We start from the raw sequence: 21,608 nt of genomic DNA, 5'->3' as shown, positions 1-21,608 counted from the left end.
TCCAATGTGTAGTTGCTCCTTCTCCAATCTAACCTGTTTCATTGCTCTCGAATCTGAGATCCCCGAGTGTCAAACTGTCAGATCTGAAGATTCGTCTATCTTCCACTCTGGCAACTTCCCCTGATCCAGTTGGCACGTTCTCCCTTAGAACATGATGGTTCTCTGAGCAGAAATGTCAGCATGTGTTCTGAGACTTTGACTTCGACTCCGAAGCTTTCAGAGCTATTGCTTCCCATCAAAGCTTCAATGTTGGACAGCTCAGATCTAATTCCTCCCTCGGAGCGGAGGGTCCTGGATTGTCTGCTCCAAGAGCCTTGTCTCCGGTGGGGTTGTCCTCTGCTTCTCCAGCTCCTTCCACCTTCGAAGTGATGGGGAGGGTTTTCTTGCACCTCAGAGTAGTTTCAATTCTAGTTGCTTCAGATCCATTCCTTGCACCCTCTTTGGATCGTTTGAGTCTACTTATCGTACACCTCAGGGACAGCCAGCCCAGATGAGCTTCCAAGCAATTCCAGTCAGGGCATTCCCCACTTATTCTGACACCTCCCCAGAGCATCCCATTGATGAGGTTCTTTGCAAGAGTTCATGAAAGAGGAGGCACTTAAATTCCATGCAGAAATCCCTTACAGAAAACACCAATTTTGATAAAGGGGAAGGGTCCCCTAGATCTCCACCTGAATATGTCTCGTTTGGAGACATCTTAGAGATCCTTTGCCAGAAAGGTGGTTGGTCTTTCCAAACCTCTCCTCAGCAGGAATCAGTGTCCTTGGAAGCTTTCTGGTATGGACCATGTACGCCTTGGGATACCCCACCTGCAGATGAGCTTATAGACCTTGTCTCCCACAGAGCACGGAAGGAACTGAACTCGGTAGAACCAGTCCCCAAATGTCCGGACACGATTTTGAGTGCCCCCCCTCGACAGATGACACTGGACAAAGGGAATCCCTGTAGATGCCATGGTGGTTGCAGCAGCCACTAAAAAGGAGCTGGCTGAACAGAGCTCCTCTGTCCAGTCCCCTAATAGGGAGTATAGGATGTTGGACAGGTTTGGGAAGTGAGCATATTCTTCAGCAACCTTTGCCTTACAGTCACTGAATTATCTTGCACTTTTCACTGAGTTACAGAGGGACTTAGTCAAGGAACTCTAACTCTACCCCTGGGTCCATGTCCACAGAAAAACAGAAGTCCTTTTCCTCATGACTAGCCACCATTACAAATGCGTCCATGAGATTAATCTCACAGCAGCTGAAGGTTCTTCATGGGCTGCCAGTTCAGGCATAGCCATTAGGAGACATGCCTGGTTGTGTTTGTGATTTTTTGCAGAGTGCTTCAAGGTGTCATTCATCAACATTCCTTTTGATGGATTATCTTTATTTGGGTCAACAGCTAAAGAGTTACTTTTTTATTTGTATTTCCTCCTTAGCTGTTCTGCATCAAAAATTACTTTGATCCTCCAGGAAAATATTCTGTAGACAGATGGGTACAGTAACTGGAATGTCACACAGCTGGCTCTTAACATTCCCCGATATCTGGCATAAATTTGCTTCTCTTCTGCCTGGTACTGGCATCTAGGCAGTGTACTTACTAGCCAGTAACTGAATTTTAGTAAAACAGGCAGAATTACTGGCCATTATCTATCATTTTTTTTTTCTTGCTGGAAGAGCTGAAATTAAGCAGTTGCTCAATGTGCAGCTATTTTGGAAAAGCTGAAAAAAATCCCGTTCTTGACTGACTTTTTTTTTCTGTCCCTGAGCAGTAAATATATCCATGACCTCTGCAAGAGGGATTTGAAAAGCCCCTGGTATATGGAATCCATAATCTATATGGCTCCCTTTATCAAATTCCACATGAGTAAAATTCAGTGGCACATAAAATCACTTTGAGGACAATGCTGCCCGTCTCCCTGCTACCTATTTCCTCTCTTGCCTTTGAGGAAAGAACGGTTTTAGTGGTTCAGCCAGATAAAAGCCAATCCAAAGGTAAATTACCCTTCCTGTCAGAAGGTCTTGACAGACTTCTCAGACTTAGCCTTTGGGGCTTGTTCAAAAGGTATTAAAATGCAAGAAGTCTGGTACAAACAGTACAGGAACAAGTGAATCAAAATCAAGGAAACAAAAGCCTTGATTTTGCCCACCAGACCTTTGGATTCCAGAAATAAACATCTAATATCACAGTTGTGTTAAAACAGACCGAGGAAACAAAACTTTACCCACTTTGCAGGCTGTCAAATGATATCTTGAGAACATGGTGTTCACCATTCTTTTCCTTCAGGCTGTACACGTCCCTCTAGAATTGAATTTAGTGGCAGACTACTTGTGAGATCCAAGGCAGATCCTCACAAATGGATGTTGAACAGATTGGTATTCCTGCAGATTCTCCATCCTTGGGAACTCCCTAGTAGATCTCCATTTCCCTCCACTCTGTACAGTCAGTTTAGACTATGCTCCAGAGCCTCTTGCTAGTAAGTCTGTCGAATGGACCCTTTTCTCACTTTTATGGAAAGGGAAATTCCTGCATGCTTTTTCTCTCACTTTATTGTCACTTCAGAAATACTTTTGAAGATTCAGAAAGGCAACCCAAAATTATTTTGGCAAACTCCCTTTTGGCCAAGGCATCACCAGTTCTCCCTTTTTTTCACCTAGCCAACGGTTATCAGTACATATTACCCCAGAAGATGTATTTACTCACATAACAGAAGGACTTTTTAATTCATCCATATCTAAAGACACTGAATGCCACAGTCTGAATGACACGTTTCTAATTCCTTTCTAGCACCTTTACTCTGAGGACATGCCACAGGTTATAAAGGAAGCTAGAAAATCTTATCTCTAAATGGAAGAGATTTCCTGTGTGGTACCAAAAAAAGAACTATATTATTGTCAAGAAGGGATTCCTTCAGTCCTTTTCCAATACCTCCTGTCCTGGGTACTCGCTGTTTTGACTTGAAGTTAATGAAAAATTGCAGAAGAGTGAAAAGGAAGGCAAGACTATTTCTGATGCCAAAGTATGGTTTGACACCCCTCAAAAATCCTACAGCAAGAATCAGAACAGCTCCAAGTTGCTCTGGTTCATGAAGTCCCAATGGCAATCCTTTCTCTCCTCCTCTGACAGGACTGGCCAAGACAAAGAGGCCCCTTCAGCAGGCACTGCTCGAAGGGTACAGGCAGTTTGGAAAACCAGGGACTCAGGGGGTCCCTGTATAGGGAAATACTCCCAATGTTCCTGAGGGCTTGCCTGACCGCTTCCCTCAGGAGGAGATGGGGGCTAGTTGTATCTTTACTGAGATGTGTGGATGGGCATCATACAAAACGATTGTTGAGGAAATTATTGAGGCTGTACCATATCCTTTTCCTCCCTTCCATATCTGCAGCCTCTGACACTCCCAGATGTACCACCCAACACAACATAGCTGCAAGGAGAGAGCTACTCTACTAGAAAAAAAGAGCCATCCAAGCGGTCCCACCAAACCAGAAAAAGTCAGTGGTCCATTCCAGATTTATTTTTAGTTCCAAAAAAAAAAAAAAGGACCTTAAGCCTTCTAGATCTTTGCCACTTAAGTCAGTACATCACAAAAACCCAATTCAGGATGGTCTTTGTACAAGTAATTTTGCCTTGCTTACAAGCGAGCAACTGGTTATGCTTGCAAGACCTCTAGGGCACCTACCTCGATGTCAGAATTGCCTTGAAGTCCAAGAGGCTGCAGTGCTTCCAGGAAGGCGTCATTCATTACCAGTACAAAGCCCTGCCCTTTGGTCTTGTCATAGCCACCCCCCACCTCCCATTTATCAAATGCATGGCAGTAGCAACACATCTGCATCTCAAAGAGATCCATGTTTTCCTGTGATTAAATATTCAGCTCCTAGCAGCTGCATTGATGGAATCCCTGTTTACTGCCAGAGATTACTTTATTCGGCTTTTCTTGTCCTTTGGTATTTCTGTAAAATTTAGAAAAAGTATTTCAGCTTCATCCTTCTCAGAGGTTGATTTTCATTGGCCAGTATTTGAACACAGCATCTGGCCCTTAAGGAATTCCATGTCCTCTCTGCTAGATCACCACTCTCACACACATGCTTTAGTCCTAAAGGTTTCACAAATTAATGGCTTCTTTCTTACTTCTAATTTCACATACTGTACTTGACATGAGTCCCAACTAATCAACACTATGAATACTTCATTGTATCTAACTTCAGTCTATAGACAACATTTGATCTTTTGGCTAGTATCTCCTGCAGTGGCTCTAGAGCAGCTGTTCATCCTTCCCACACCACTGGCAATAGTAATCACAGTTGCTTCCTCTCGGGGGGGGGGGGGTGAGTAGGGCATTACAAGTGGAGAATGAGCCAAGAAACCTAGGTTGACATAGAGGCCAGTCTTCACATCAACATCCTGGTGATGAAGGCAGTTCTTCTATTATTACAGATCCTTCAGTATTGACCTTCCCTCAGGGGTGATCTCCACTCACAGTAGGTCAAGTGGTATGGTTTATCAAAGTCTGCAGATGGCAATCAGGTGGCTAGAATCTCCTGTGGTCCCTCTAGTGTGACCATTCATCCTTCACACCAGCAACAACAATCACCGTGGATGATTCCTCTTTGGGGTGGAGGTTGGGTGTAAGTGGAGAATGCTACCTGTTAACCTGGGCAGGTTCAGAGACTCATTTTCACATTAACATCCTTGAGACGAAGGCAGTTCTTGCATTACAGGTCCTTCAGGACTGGCTTTTTCCAGGGGTGGTCGGTATATACTCTGACAATATATCAGTAGTATGGTATGTCAGCAAATGGGGGCAGATGTCCCATTTTTAGAGAGGCTTTGAGTGTGTGGCAGTGGGGATAGCTTCACAATGTTTTCTGATAGCAACGTACATTCCAGGAAAAGCCATCTGGCCTAGTGGACAGGTTCACCAGATCCATTCTAATGTCTCAGGATTTGTTGGGCACTCCTACAGTAGTGCACAACACATTGTGTGGTTTTGGGGCCAGCTGTGCTGCGATCTTTGTTTTTTCATCCGTTACTAACTGTATCAGATACTTTGCTCGGATTCCTCCAAAGGGATGGTCATTGAGGGATGCCGTGGTCCGTCAGTGGCCTCCTGGATTCCTCTATGCCTTTCCTTCTCTCTGCCTGATCACCAAATTTCTGCAGAAGTCCTATACATGCAAAGATGTGATCCTTATTGCATTGTTTTCGCCCAGGCAGATTTAGCTCCCCTTGCTGACACCTCATCTCATGAAGGAACCATTACTTCTTACTCATCTCATGAAGAAATCATTTATTTTTAGTCTGTATCCGGATTTATTGTCACATCTGTCCAACCAGCCCCTTTAACTTCTTAGATCTGAAGTAGGAGATTCATTTGTCTGCAACCTGTGGGTTATGGATCCGATATCGGATCCAAACCGGCATGGTTTTCCAGCTATGGATCCGAGCTCTCAGCTCCTCCCCTCACCCATAATGCCCTGCTCTCCCTACATGACCCCAGGTCTAGTTTGCCGCACTGGTGACCAGATTGGTTTTCTTGAGCTCTACAGCCAAGTGGTTTTCTTAAGATTTTCTAGTGCTAAAATTTAATTTTTTTTTGACAGTTTTGTGTGAAAGTTTAGGTTCCCCTTTTGGTAGTTAAACTTGTTTAGTTGTATTAATCTTTTATAATTAGTTTCCCTCCCCTCGCTGGTAGCGTAGTGTGTGTTTGGGCCTGTGTTGTGTGTCTAGTTTACTTTTACTTTTTTACATTAGTTTAAGTAATATTTAGACTCTTAGGATGTCTGAACAACCTAAGGCTATTTTTTCGAAGTGCTCCGAGTGTGGCCATAAGCTTTCCCCTGCTGATGGCCACACTCGGTGCGTTCGATGCCTTGGGGTTGAACACCTCACTTCTGGATGTTCCATTTGTGCAGGGTTCAACCCCAGGGCATTGAAGGAGCGGAGGTCTAAGCTGGTCCTGGCGGGACTTTTGCCCCCGGACTCGGCTCCGACCTCCGCTCCTTCGGGGGGTACCATGTCTACGGTTCCCTCCTCTCCGGCTCCCCCTCCTCCTCCTGGGACTCAACCTCCCTGTAGTGGTTCGGAGGAGAGGGAAGCTAGAAAGAAGGACCTGAGGGAGAAGCACCATAAGCGGCGGGCCGAGACCTCTGTGTCGGCCCCGCCTGCCAAGCGGGCTTCTCCTCCGGCCTCCTTGTCTGCTGGTTCTCCCCCTCCTCGGCTCCGGTCACCCGTGTGCTTTTCACCGGGACCTGAGGAGGAGGAGACCCGATCTCAGTCGAGGCTATCCAGGAGGCACTCAAGGCCTACCTTGGTAGCCTCGTCGAGATCGACTTATAGTTTATCGGACGCTGATCTGGACCGGATGATGAGAAGGTTCATCCAGGCCCAGATGCAGATGGGAGTACTCTTGCCTCCCCCCCCCCCTCTGGGGGGGAGCTCGACCACTTTCTTTAAACCTATAGCTCCTTCTCCGACCCGCTACCTGGGTTCGGAGCAGTTGGAGCCGAGCAGCTTCGGAGCCGGGGGTGGGTCGGCGCCAATAGTACTCGGTACTTCGGATCCGACCTCTCGGAGCCTGGATCCGAGCTTCGGATCCGGGGGGATCAGTGCTCCTTCGGCGCCGTCTGTGTCGGGCGCACTATCCCTCGGATCCGAAGTGCTCGCGCCGGCTCCGATCCACTCCTCGGATCCTAGGGGGAGCCGATTGTCGGATCCTTTGGTCGAGGTCGGCTCCCCCTCGGCTTTTGATGTAGTGGAGAGGGCCCTGTTGAGGGTTTCCGGACCCCCAGCACTTGCTTCGGCTCCGTCCCACGCTCCATCTGCACTGGACCAGGCTTCCACCATCCGGCCATTGGGACAGCCCGCTCCTTTGCCCCAAGTTGTTCCTTTGGAACAGGTCACTGTTTGCGAGGAGTCCTCTGACAGCCCCCCGGAGGATGCCCCCCGCAAGCATACGTGCAAAAGGAGGCACATAGACTCCCCCGAGTCTCTCACAGAAGACACGGACTTGGAGGAAGGGGAAGGCTCCCAAGATCACCCTGAGGATGTCTCATTTGGAGACATCATGGAAATGCTCCGCATAAGGGGGGGTGGTCTGCCCCCAAGTCTTCCTCGGACGAGTCCGTGTTCTTGGAGGCATTTGAAGCGGGCCCGTCTACCTCTTGGGTGTCCCCTCCTGCCGACCCCCTGGTGGACCTCATTACCACCAGGGCGTGGAAGGAACCGGACACCGTGGAGCCAATCCCAAAAGGCCCGACCGTATACTCAGTCCCCGGCTGACCGTGCCCATTGGAGTAAGGGGCCTCCGGTAGATGCCATGTTGGCGGCTGCCACCAAGAGGGAACTTGCTCAGGAGAGTCCCTCAGTCCATCCCGAGCAAGGAGTCTCGGATGATGGACCGCTTGGGAAGCGGATGTTTAGTTCAGCGACCTTCTCAGTAAGGCGCTGAACTACCTGGCAGATGTGATTAGGATGCAGCGATCTTATAAAAGACACCGCTGCATCCCCCCAGAATCCACGTCGGAGGTGGACAAAGAGTAGCGCTCCACTCGTATGGCCACTCAGGTCCGTCACCAATACCTCTATGCGGCTACTGTCCCATGCTACGGAAGGTGCCGCTAGAGCCGCAGGGGCAGGCCTAGTTACCAGACGTCAGGCCTGGCTCCGTCATTGCGATTTCACGGAGCCCTTCAAGGCGTCATTTGCGAACGCCCCCTTCGATGGTTCTGCCCTCTTTGGCAAAACTGTTCGTGATACCTTGACCCAGAGTGAAAAGGACGGGAAGACGCTGTCTGCCGTCGGAATCCACTTCTCTGTGCCCCAGAGGCCCTATTCTAGGGCCAGAAGAAGATGTGGTTCCGGAAGTAGCAGCAATCCCAACCCGCTCCGGACAACCAGTCCTTCCGTGGCAGAGGAGGACAGGGAGGACGCCGCCCCAGGGGCAGAGGGGCTCCCAGGAACTTCGGGTCCAGAGAACCTTCTCTGAGCGGCCCGCAGCAGCCCTGAAGGGTTGCCCGGCTGCTCCACTCTGGAGGCAGTCAGGGGCGTTTTGGAGCACCTAGCGGCATGGGAGTCCATAACATCAGACCGCTGGGTCCTCCAGATCATATCCAGAGGTTACCGTATCCTGTTTCGTCACATGCCAAAATTGAAGTCCCTCCCCGACGTTCCACCCGGTCAGTGGGAGGCCGCTTTGGCAGAAATTGGCCATCTGCTAAAGAAAAGAGCCATCCAGCCCGTCCCCCCAGACCAGATCGGATCAGGGTTCTACTCCAGGTTCTTTTTAGTGCCAAAAAAGACGGGGGATCTAAGACCAATTTTAGACCTTTCACTCTTGAACCTGGCAGTTCCCAAGGAGAAATTCCGAATGGTTACGTTGCAGTCTATTCTCCCCCTTCTGGGAGAAAACCACTGGATGTGCTCCATAGACCTCAAGGATGCGTACTACCATATACTAATGGACAGGCGCTCCAGGAGGTTTCTCCACTTCCGGATGGGAGCCAGTCACTACCAATTCCGGGTCCTTCCCTTTGGTCTCACCACAACCCCCAGGGTGTTCACCAAAGTATTAGCAGTGGTAGCGGCCCACCTGAGGCTTCAGGGGGTGCAGGTCTTTCCTTACCTGGACGACTGGCTTCTCACCGCCCCAACAAGGCATCTACTATTATTGGCGAGACTCCTTTCTCCATCTTGCTCCCGTCTGGGCATCACAATAAATACAGAGGAGTCCAACCTAGCACCCACGCAGTTCATAGATTTTATAGGTGCCAGGTTAGACACGAGACGATTAAGAGCCTTCCTCACTGCGGACAGAATTCAGAATCTTCAGCTCCAGGTGCGGGCCATTCTCCACTCCAGCTCAGTTCCGGCGGAGTTGGTCCTGAGGGCTCTAGGGTCCATGGCGGCAGCGATAGCGCTTCTTCCTCTCGCCAGGTTCAATATGCATCCTTCAATGGACACTCCTAGTTCAGTGGTCGTATCTTGCTCTTCCTATGCATCATCCCATTGCGATCAGCAAGGCTTGCAAGCGGTCCCTCCTGTGGTGGCTACACTCTCCAGATCTCCACGGAGGCCGCCCCTTTTGTGCTTCTCCCCCTCTCGCCACGGTGACCACGGACGCCTCCCGCCTCGGGTGGGGGCATTTGCAGGCGGACGGTCCAAGGCACGTGGAACGATTCAGAGACCTTACTGCATATCAACGTTCTAGAGATGAGAGCAGTGCTCTTAGGGTTGCTAGCACTTCAGGCCTTTCTTCCCTTGGGAACAATTGCGATTCAGTCGGACAACATGTCTGTCGTCTGGTATATCAACAAGCAAGGAGGAACCAGGTCTTACCCTCTGTCGAGAAGCCATGAGAGTGTGGGAATGGGCAATCTCCACCAACGCTTTCTCATAGCAACGCATATTCCGGGTCGGTCCAACATCCTTGCGGACAAACTCAGTCGCACCATTCTCACCCCTTACGAGTGGTCTCTCAATACTCAGGTAGCGGAACGCATCTTCGCACAGTGGGGAACTCCTTGTTGCGTCTCCCTCAAACACCAAGTGCGACAATTTTTTCGCTCTAATACCTCCTCCCGGAGGTACCCCAAGAGACGCTCTGGTGCATGCTTGGCCACCCGGTCTTCTTTATGCTTACCCCCCCTTGCCTCTGATGCTACAAGTTCTTCAGAAAGCCTCTCGGTTGGGGTGCAGAATGATTCTCATTGCCCCATTTTGGCCTCGACAGATCTGGTTCCCTTTCCTAAGGTCTCACTCAGTGAATCCTCCTTGGATTCTAGATCCCATTCCGGATCTGATATCTCACCCATTCCATCTATCAACCCCGAATCTGGACAACCTGAAGCTGACTGCTTGGCTGCTCCAGTTCCACTCCTGATCAGGACTCCCGGTATTTCGTCCCCAGTTAAGGTCATCCTGGTGGCGGCTCATAAACCATCCACCAGGAAAGTTTACCGCAGCAAGTGGAAACGGTTCTCCTTGTGGGTGGAGCGGCAAGGTCTAAACCCCTTCACAGTTCCCCTTCCTCTGGTGCTTGACTTCTTAACCACTCTTTTTAATGATGGTGCCAGCAGTTCCACGGTCAAAGTACAACTTGCAGCAATTTCTAATTATCATATTGGTCACGACTCCAGTCCTCTGATGTCTGCCAAATTGTGTAAGATTTTCCTGAAAGGTACTTTTCTTCTCAGGCCCCTGTAAAGCAAGTGGTTCCTCCTTGGGACCTTTCTTTAGTCCTTCAGGCCTTGACCGCTCCCCTTGAACCGGCGGCGGTAGATCTGAAATTTTTATCTTTCAAGGCGGCCTTTTAGTAGCCATTACCTCGGCCAAGAGAGTTTCAGAACTTCAAGCCTTATCAGCCAAGCCTCCTTACTTGGTCTTTCATCCGGACCGTGTATACCTCAGGACCAACCGTCTTTTCTTCCTAAGGTAGCTTCTGAAGCAAATATTAATCAATCCATTAACCTCCCTGTTTTCTTTCCTAAATATCAAAACAAGGGTGAATACAAGCTTCATTCCTTAGATGTTCACAGGCAACTTAGATTTTATCTAAACAGGACAGCTGGTCATAGGCAATCCGACCAGTTGTTTATTTCCTTTGCTAAATTTAATTTGGGCAAGCCAATCTCTAAAGTCTCATTATCACGCTGGATTTCGCAGTGCATCTTATTGGCTTATCAAGCTTCTGGAAGGCCCGCACCGGAGGAGTACATGCCCATTCAACCCGGTCAGTGTCTACCTCGGCCTTTAAAGCTAGGATTCCTCTGGATGATATTTGTTCAGCAGCCACTTGAGCTTCATCTCATACCTTTATTTCCCACTACAAGTTGGATATTACATCTAGGGGTAGAGCATCCTTTGGCTCAGCGGTGCTCGAATATCCTTCCATGATGGCCGCCCAAGATTCAGGTAGCTGGGGACTCTGTCCCACAGGTTGCAGACAAATGAATCTCCTACTTCAGATTTAGAAGTTATGTACTCACCATAACGTTCCATCTGAGTAGGTGTATTCATTTGTCTGCAACCATCCCGCCCTCCTATCCCCCTGGCCTTTTCAGTTTCCTGCATATTATGTGTTGCCCTTTTCAGGGTGTTCATGCTGTTGGCAAACTCGATCTGAGGTCATGTAGGGAGAGCAGGGCATTATGGGTGAGGGGAGGAGCTGAGAGCTCGGATCCATAGCTGGAAAACCATGCCGGTTCGGATCAGATATCGGATCCATAACCCACAGGTTGCAGACAAATGAATACACCTACTGAGATGGAACGTTATGATGAGTACATAACTTCTAATTTCTTCAAGTCCAGTAATGGCCTCTTGATACTACCCTTTCTCAGAGTGGTTCGGGTACTGTCAGCTTTACAAAAAGAATAGAACCTCAAGATTTACAAAAGCAAATAGAAGCATTTCTCCATATGGGTATCCAGTCAAGGACCCAGACACCTTCTCTGCTCCAGTTTCGTGAGTCTTGCATTTCTTTACATCATTGTTTGATGTTGGCGTTGGATATTCCATAAATAAAACTAATTTTGCAGCTGTTTCAAGCTTTATCATTGGTTCCTAAGGGATCACTAGGCTAATTGACCGTGTTTGCCTTTTTAAGCCTAGCCATGCTTCCCAAAGTGAGAATCTAACCCTGATGTTCTTCATCTCACATTGCTGCAGTCCTTACATATGGGTAGTCCGCTGTCCTCGGTCGGCCCGAATACCAAAGTATTAGGCTGATGTCGGTCATGGGCGCTCAGATCTGACATCAGAGCGTCAGGGTATAAAAGCGCATGACCGACGTCATATCCTCAGTCTTTTTTGCTGCATGGTCCGATGCAGAAGCAGCGTTGCAAGTGCCGTTCGGCGTTCTGAAATTTTCGTATTCTGAGTTTCAGACCGAAACCAAGTTGGGCTAAGTACCCCATTGGGGAATATTTTGTTTTTTTCTTGCCTCAGTTATTTCCGGATGTCAGAAAAAGTGAATAATTATATTTCTTGTGGGAAACAGATACCGCATAGGGATTACCACTCTCTTTGTATTCCTTGTTTGGGACCTGAGCACGACGTAGTCGGGTGTCGCTTTTGTGCTAGGTTTAATAAGCGCACCATTAAACGTAGGTTAGATTGCGCTAGGCTTGTCTTCGGTAAGCGGTGTAATTATAATATGCCGTCGGATCCTCCGACGCCCGCTACCGCGAAGAAGCGCAAAGACAAATCTTTGAAGGCCAGGCAGGATGAGTCGTCCGTTCCGGACGCCGGTTCTTTAGAAACTACGGTGGAATCTGTGGATCCAGCCGAGGTTTCAGTTGAGTCTCAGGGGGAGGCTTTAATTTTGCAAGATGTGGCCTCTCAGGAGTCAGGTCAGGCTGAGGGGGCCTCTCAGGTTGTTGTTCTCCCTTCCTTGCCTAAGGTGGTTAGGCCTTCTCCTTCTGTCTCTAAGGCTCCTTCCAAAGGCAGGCCTGGTTTGCCTTCCACGGGTGTCAGTCCTAGTTCTGCAGGTTCTGTGCCTAAAAAACACATGCTTAAAATGGCAGAAGATTTAATTTCCTTAATCAGAGGTTCTATGCCCCCTCCTGATAAGAGGCCTAGGGTGGAGCCAGAGGTGGAAAGTTTAGAGCAGGCTTCAGATTACTCGGAGTCTTCGGCTGAAGACATTCAGGATTTTCCTCCTTATTCTGATTCAGACGCAGAGGATTCCACTCCTTCTGCTTCTCCTCCAGAGGATTTTTCTTTTTCAGAAACCCTGCATTCTATGGGGGAACATTTTAAATGGGAAGGTCAGGATTTCTCAGATTCCCGAAAGAGGCTTAGGGAATTTTTGTTTTTACCACAACATAGGCCCTTGGCTATACCTCCTGTTTTGGATGTTGTTCAAGACGTTTTCTCGAGGCTTCTCTTAATCCAGACTCTCTGCCTCCTCGCCAGTTAAGCCAGACAGGTATTACAGAGTACCTGAGGCTCATAAATATCTGTATAAGAGTCCAAGGGCTGACCCAGAAACTATTAGCCAGGGACTTAAGGGTGTCAGGGCTTCTGTTGTAAAGAATCCAGTTCCTATTGATAAAGATGCTAGAGCTTTGGATAGATGGGGTAAGAAAGTGTATACCTCTTCCACTTTAGCAATGAGGGCTTTGAATTGCCAGTTTCATATGTTGAAGTATCAGAATTTTCTCCTTACTCAACTAAAATCTAAAGTGGATGCTTTGGCAGAGGGCATAGAGTGTAAAGAATTACAGGATTTGGTACATGCCTCTGAACAGGTGGGTAAGCATTCTTTGCAGTGTGGTTTCGATGCTTTACAGGCTTCTTCCAGGGTGGCTGCCACTGGTTCATTTATTCGCAGGCACGCCTGGCTTAAGGATCAGAATTTGTCAGAGCATGTTAAAACTAGAATTTTGGATGCTCTTTTACAGTCTGAAGTTTTGTTTGATTCTCCTGTGGAGTCTGTCTTGAAGAAAATGGAAGACTAGGCTAAGTCTATGCAGACTGTTAAGGATTTTTTGCAGGTGCAGCCTCCTAAGTTTAGCAGGAATTGGCCTACTAAGGGATGGGCTTATCCTTCTTCTGATTCACAGTCTAGGGGTAGATCTAGACGTGGTAGGGGCAGAGCTCAGAGTACTTTCAGGCCTAGAACGTGGAGTTCACCTGCACAATCTACAGGTGAGGGCAGGGGCCAGTCCTTTCGTAAACAGGCCCAATGACCTGCATTTTCAGCTGCCAGATTCTTCCTGTCTGGCAGCTCCTTTGGGAGGAAAGTTGGCACTCTTCAAGCAAAACTGGCTTTTAGTCACCCAAGACAAATGGGTGTTGGACATTATAGACCGAGGCTACAAGTTTTATTTCCATACATTGCCTCCTTTCAAAGGCATGCCAGACGTTCCTCCTCAGCAAAGGGTAGAGGCTCACAAGCAGATTTCTTTACTTCTTCAAATGGGGGCTATACTGCAGGTCCCTCTGTCAGAAGTGGGCCTAGGATTTTATTCTCGCCTGTTTCTAGTACCAAAGAAAGGAAACACTTGGAGACCGATTTTGGATTTATCTATCCTCAACACATACCTAGACATTCCAAAATTCAAAATGTTGACGTTGCAACAACTCCTACCTCTGTTGGGCAAAGATCACTGGATGGTAACTGTGGATCTCAAAGAGGCTTATCTTCATGTTCCTATCAGGCCCAGTTGCAGGAGGTACCTGCGTTTTCAGGCTGGGACTTTACATTATCAGTTCTCTGCATTGCCCTTTGGCTTATCTACTGCACCCAGGGTGTTCACAAAGGTTCTGGCTCCAGTGATAGCCTTCTTACGGTTAAGAGGAATACAAATTTATCCTTATTTGGACGATTGCCTGATTCTTGCTCAAGACAAGTACGAACTTCTTCGTCATCTACAGTATGTGATGGCAGTGTTAAGGTGCCTAGGGTATTCTGTGAACGAAACAAAGTCCAGTCTAGTACCCTCTCAGGAAATGTGCTTTCTGGGTGTGAGACTGAATACAGCGTCCCAGATGGCTTTTTTGACCCCGGACAAGCAAAAGAACCTTACTCTTTACTTCCATCAATTGTCTCTACAGTCCAGGCTGACTGCAAGGACAGTCCTTCAAGCCTTGGGGTTCATGGCATATTGTATTCTGGTGCTTCCCAATGCCAAACTGCATATGAGGAAGCTACAATGGTATCTCAAAAATGTATGGACACAACACTGCCAAGATCTGGACACTGTCATTCAAATAATACCTTGCATTCAAAAGGAATTTTTGTGGTGGGCTCAGGAATGTCACCTAAACAAGGGACTCTCTGTGACCCGACCAGAGGCAAGTCAGATTTTAACGACAGATGCTTCGGACAAGGCTTGGGGAGCACACCTCAATGGAAAATGGGTTCAAGACACGTGGCCTGCCAGACTTCAACATTTACATATCAACTTGAAGGAGATGTTAGCAGTTCAATTTGCATTGATGGCTTTCAAGGATTTACTTCACCCAGGGCAAGTGTTGATTCAAACAGACAACACAACTGTCATGTGGTACATCAACAAGCAAGGGGAACCCATTACGTACCCTCTTTGCAGGCAAGCAATGATTTTGTGGGAGACTGCTCTCAGTTTACACCTCAATCTTCAGGCAAGGTTTCTACCAGGAGCACAGAACTCCTTAGCAGATGTTTTGAGCAGACAGATAGTGGATCCCCACGAGTGGAAATTGGATCCTCATGTATTTCGAAATTGACAGTGGTATGGGGAACTCCAGACATAGATCTGTTCGCTTCTCCACTAAATTTCCAGTTGCCAAAGTTTTGCACAAAATGTTTCATCCCACAGCTTGGAAAGTGGATGCTCTATCATTCAGTTGGAGCAATCTTCCGTCTATGCCTTTCCGCCTCTGCCTCTCCTCCCCAAGGTACTCTTGAAGGTCAGACAAGACAAGCCCTCCATGATTCTAATAGCTCCAGATTGGCCTCGACAGCACTGGTACCCTCTGCTGAGGAGTTTAGTATGGGAGCCTCCATGGCCTTTGCCTTCGATTCCGCACCTTTTGTCACAGGAGGGCAATCATTTCCTCAATGTCAGGATTCAGTCCCTGCATCTAACAGCCTGGCATATTCTGTTCTAGAACCTGGAGGGTCGCAGCTTCCACAACAAGTTCTGAATGTTATTTTGTAGGCCAGAAGGCCTAGTACAAGGAAAGTTTATGCTGATAAATGGAGGAGATTTTTAATTTGGAGCAAAACAAAGGGCTTTGATGTTTCCAGGCCTGATTTAAGTGTTTCTCTTCAATATCTTACAGAATTATTAGACAAGGGTTTGTCTTTCTCCTCTATTAAAGTTCATGCTGCAGCCATTTCTGCTCACTATGACTGTGACCCTCCATTATTCTCTCATCCTTTGTTTAAGCAATTTCTTAGAGGGGCAAAGAACATAAGACCCCCACGTAGAGCTCCTACTCCTGCCTGGGATCTCAATTTTGTGTTGGAAAAACTTACTTTACCTCCTTTTGAACCTGCAGCTGCTGCTGAGTTAAAGTTTTTGTCTTGGAAGACTGCTTTTTTGTTGGCCATTACGTCTGCTAGAAGGGTTTCTGAATTACAGGCTCTTATGGCAGTTGAACCCTTCCTAATTTTTCATAAGGATAGAGCATCTCTGCGTACTAATCCTACTTTTATGCCTAAAGTGGTTTCAAATATGGCCTTGAACCAATCAATTCATTTGCCTACTTTTTATGCAGATCCCCAAAATAAAGGGGAGAAAATTTTGCACACTTTGGATATTCACAGGCAGTTGCGTTATTATTTGAGCAGGACTAAAGGGTTCAGACAGTCTCAGCAGTTGTTTGTTTCTTTTGCTTTGGGTTCTCAAGGGAAACCTGTTTCAAAACAAACTATTTCTAAGTGGATTGGCTTTTGTATTGCTTTTTGTTATTCTCATCATGGTAAGGAGATTCCGGCCGGAATCAGACCTCACTCCACTAGGGCTACTGCCACTTCTACAGCTTTTTAAGGGGTAGCTACTAAAGATATTTTGGAAGCAGCTACTTGGAGTTCAGTGCATACTTTTTCTAAACATTACCACCTTCCTCTTTATTCCAAATCTAGGGCTGGATTTGCCACTGCAATCTTACAGGGCATTTTGGCAGCTCCCAATGCTTTATGATTTTGCCAGCCTCCCTTTACCTCTGCTTTGGGATTCTACCCATATGTAAGGACTGCAGCAATGTGAGATGAAGAACATAGTACAGTTTTGTACCTACCATAAATGTAGATGTTCGAAGATCCACATTGCTGCAGTCCAATGTACCCTCCCTCCTTCCCCTCTGTAGTTTGGAATGGTTGTATAGTTTGGGTGGTAGCTGTTATTTGTACATGCCTTTTGGGAAGTGTTCTATTTTGGCTATGGCCTTTCTTTTTAGGGCCTTCTGACATCTGGGGCAAGAAAAGACTGAGGATATGACGTCGGTCATGCGCTTTTATACCCTGACGCTCTGATGTCAGATCTGAGCGCCCATGACCGACGTCAGCCTAATACTTTGGTATTCGGGCCGACCGAGGACAGCGGACTACCCATATGTAAGGACTGCAGCAATGTGGATCTTCGAACATCTACATTTATGGTAGGTACAAAACTGTACTTTTCATGTATCTGTGAGGGAAAAACATAATCATTATGCCTACCCCAACCTCCCCATACTGAGTTTCTGTCTTCCTTATTTGCAGCATATAAACTGTGCAGAACCTTTCTAAAAGCACCTTCCTATTGCGTCCTATTGTCAAAGATCCAACATCTTCTTGTGGCAGTCATTTCATTCTTGTAAGTTAACATGCCCTCCATTCAAGTCGGCATCTTCTACTAAAATTAAATACCTTTCATGGAAAACACTATTTCAATCGACTATCACCACAGCAAGAAATATTTCAGAATTGCAAGCACTTTCCTGCTTTCCTGTATCTCCATGTTTGATTTCTTAGTGATTTCTTTTTCTTGACACCTTTATTGAATTATTACTTGTAACATAGGCACATTTACATTTATTTAAAAGTCATTAAACTTTATTAGCAAGTTAAAATTAACAGGTATTATGTTTCACATATATTGTTATGTATTATATAACCTAAGCAGCATTACATACATTATATTATTCCTGCACCTTTTTTTAAACAAGAAACATCTTTATTAAACAGTCACTTACAGCATAAGCAATCATACATTTATTTAAATGAAAACAAACCACACAGAAACAATCCTAGTTGCAAGCATTTTATATCACAGACCATACTGACACACACCCAGTTGCAAACATTATACATCACATAAAATCTCCCTAATCATTTTCAAACACTACATAGCTCATTTAAATTCTGCCTTCTTTTAAACTGCATTTCTCCCCTGTATGTATTGTTCCCACAGTTCCCTTTTTTCCTATGTAGTTTACTCCTGCCTTTTTCTAAAGCTCTTGATTCCAGTTTTATCTGTTACTAAATTCAGTACGTCTTATAGTTGGTTTATATTTTGATTTCACAGTGATGCTCTTTGAGGAAACTAAATTTACTTTTATTCCAAAATTTGCCTCAGAGTCCAAATTCAACGAGCCTCCTCATCTTCCAGTTTTCTTTTCAAATTACTCCAGTAGAGGAAATTGTTTTGAAACTTTTGATGCCCATAGACAACTGCCTTCTTATTTTCAGCGAACAGTGTATAACTGAAGATTCCCAACTTTTGTATTGCCTTTGCTCCCTCCACATTAGGTTTCAAAGTGTCCAAAGTAACCCCATCCAGACCATTGACAGACTGCAATCACCTTTACTTACACTTTGAGAGCCAAGCCTTAACTGTTGAAACCTAAGGCTTATTCAAATGGGGTATGTCAGTTTCCACTGCCTTCTTCAAATCCTTTTCAGAGGATACACTTGTGCCGCAACACCTTGGCCTGTGTTGCATATCGTTTCTATACACTAAAAGTTTAATATCTTTTCCTAGCTCAAGGCCCTTCTTTGGAGCTACCATTCTCAAGCACATTCTGTTATAATTCCACCCTGGATACTAGGTAACATGGGCTTCTGTCCTATCAGTTTAGTCAAGCAAGCAGGATAAAATAAGACATAGAAGCTCTGGACTTAACATAATGCTGGATCCTTATCTTTTTATCCTTTCTCTGTCTTATTCGACAACCCACCTTCATTCCCCTACCAAGTTATCACTGCTTTTTAACGAAATTGATGTAATACACCTACTTGAAGCCATCCTCCTCTTCACACACATTATATGCTGTATTTCTGGTTCAAGTCAAAGATGCAGCAAACTCTGTCTGAAGTAGGATTTAGGACTGAAGTATTATGGGAGTTTTGAAGGATCTCAAGGTTCTGAGTACTTGCTAGAGCTAACAAATAAACCAAAGCAGTGAAGAAAAAACTCAGTTCATAAATATAGTGGTCACAAGAAAAAGCACTTGTTAGAGCTACTAGATTGGATCTGTGAGACTATTGTAATCCTGTCCACCAAATCAGATGAGCTAGGGATGAGAAGGATCGAGCATTATGGTAAGTTCATAACTTCTGTTTTAGTCATTTGGCCATAATAAGAGATCGCCAGTCCTATATTTCACCAAGGTTTCTATTTTTCTCTATTTAGTCCATTTAACCACTGTGTTCCATTTTCCTGGTGATGTAGAAGATTCATTCTTGGTTTATTTGAGTGTGCGCAGGATTTGTGTGCACCATGGCCTTCTTAAGTTCTAATCTGAAACTTCATTAAATCAGGATGATATTTTGTTTGTTGGAAAAAAAGCTGATAGAGCTGCCTTTCAAGCTAGCCTGTTTTGCAGGAATGAATTTACTGGCTTCTTTTCAAGTAGCAGTTACCCCTGCAAGTTGTAGAGCTCTGTTTTGTCAGTATGTCCCCTTACTTGGTGTTACATGATGGCTTGATCTCTCTTTAGATACAGGCCTAAAAATCCAGTATTAGAGGCCCTTCTTTGTAGGTCTGCAATTAAGTTCAACTTTCCTTTTTAGTTCAGCATTTACTTCTCAAAAGCTTCCATGCTTGGAGGTGAGTTTGCCCAACACCAGTGCATGCCAGAACACCATATGCTACATTAGGAAAAAACTGTTTCTTTGCCTACCTGCTTACATATTCAGGAATTTGATCCTGATTTGAATTGTGCAAAAATCTCCGCATCTGATGCCTGAAACTTAAAAGCCTTCTGATGATTTGTGTGACCACTGTATACCGAGCCAAGACCAGCACTGGTTTTATGTCTGCTGCTTTGAGAAGAACCTGAAGTTAATACTGCCTGAGTACTAGGAATATGGCTTGGTCACCCACTATAATGCCAACTTGAGACGCATCTGGACTTTCTAATTTCAGGGAGGATGGAGACTGTGGAAAGCCCCTAGTGTGGGAATTGTTGGGATGGTCCTGCTTGTAACCCAAGGTCTCTGCTGATGTACTGTAAGATGGCCAGAAAAATGAAGAACTGTCTTCTGTCAAATGGTCCTTGAGTTGCTCTGTGTAGGAAGCAACCTCCCTACTGTTATACTGCAACATAGAAGAGAAGGATATTTAAGGTTATGGTAAGTTTTTGCACAACTATTCCTTTCTGCAGTTGTCCCTGCTGAAGCTGGTAAGCTTAAGGTAAGGGATTTCTTCCTCCTTGGTTCTGTGTAAGGAGTCTGCTAACCCAGAGAAAGTAAGGACTTTTTCCCCTTCGATGACTTCCTCCTTGAGAGAAACTTGAGGCCAATGAAGTTCTCTGGTGACTTGTGTGTAGCCTCCATTTTTTTTCTCTTAACTGTCATCTTAATGAGCATTTGAGGAAGAAGAAATAGCTACTTTGGCTATCTATACCACTATTCTTGCTATAAGGGAAAGGGATACTTTTATGAGCCCATGCTGAATGGAGTGAGAGCATTACCAGGCATGCATCTGCTGACTTTTAACTCCTTAGTCCAGCACAGAACCTGAAGTCTATATCATTTTGTCATCTTTCTGTCACACAAAATGTCTAATCTGTTAGACAAAGTGGTTGAGTCCCCCCCCCCCGACCATGTTCAAATGTAGAGATGTCAACTGCCCTCTCCCCCACACCTGTCCTCCTAGGTGGACTAGTTATTGGAAAGTTTTCTACTCTCCTTGAGCCTGGCCTGAAGAAAGAAGTGTTTAAGTAATCCATAGTGGCGTCCATGTGGTATCCTGTAGTTTTGATTATGCTGATGCTGTGGCTAGTGCATCATGCTCGAGCATATGATGTGGCTGAAATTTTCTTTAATGAGAAGATCATGCCATCTGTTTTTGACACCTTCATGGTGAAGGTTTTGTACAATCAACTTTCTGTAGGACTCTTGAGAAAGAAATAAGCCCTTTCTGCTGCAGATGACTTTGAGCCCTCCACAGTTGTTTTACATCTTTTAGACAGAATAAGACACTCATTTGCCACATGGCATTGCCATCTCCTATACCACACATGCTGCCCAAAGGATGACTCCACCTGTCTGGTAGTTTCAGTTTTCTCTTATAAGAAAAGTGTGTTCACCCTCTTGCTTGGAGAGCTGTCACCATAGTTGAGTAGATCAGATATTGGGACTCCCACATTGGTCCTGTGGTTGGGTTTATCCTCACCACCAGTTAACATTTGACAGCTTTCCTAAAAGTTAGAGTTCTTGCTGACAGACATGTAGCCATTGCAGTGCATGTTGTGACATCATTCACTGACTTCCTAAGCCGAATCATGTCCCCTTACATGTTCTATTTGCATTGCAGACAGTCTTTTAGTCTTTGCAGTTGTCAGTAGAAGTTCCTTGATTTGCATGATCTTTGCTCTAGCTCTCTGGTTGCGGAAACTCATCTAATTCCTGTACATAATGGTCGAAAGAAACTTCTTGGCTGATTGATAGTAGGGTCCCTCTTGCCACCGCGCTAGTATGCTGAAATTTATTTGGAGGATTACCTGGCGCGTTAGTCCTCTTAAGTCCATTTTATGCAGCCTTTTGAAGCTACACAGGGGCACAGATATCTTGTGATTTAGAATTAGCGTGATTCTTGTCCGTTTGTAATACTGGACAAAATGTCTGGGAGTTGTATGCCTTTGGCCTCCACTCAGTTGGGGTGGGGGGGGGGTTACATTTCATTTTTCCTTTCTTTTACCGTCAATCCCCT

At 45.9% G+C, this 21,608-nt stretch overlaps 1 protein-coding gene across 2 annotated transcripts in view; it reads left to right on the top strand.

The window, feature by feature from the left end:
- The window catches only part of NAXD (NAD(P)HX dehydratase), an 870,139-nt gene that overhangs the window by 256,253 nt on the left and 592,278 nt on the right, over positions 1-21,608 (top strand). The window lies entirely within an intron of this gene.

Source organism: Protopterus annectens, chromosome 5.part0 (assembly GCF_019279795.1).
Source record: "Protopterus annectens isolate FY-2018-M chromosome 5.part0, PAN1.0, whole genome shotgun sequence".
NCBI classification, from domain to species: Eukaryota; Metazoa; Chordata; order Ceratodontiformes; family Protopteridae; genus Protopterus; species Protopterus annectens.
Note: the sequence above shows the minus strand (reverse complement) of the source record. Positions and strands in the feature narration are given on the sequence as shown.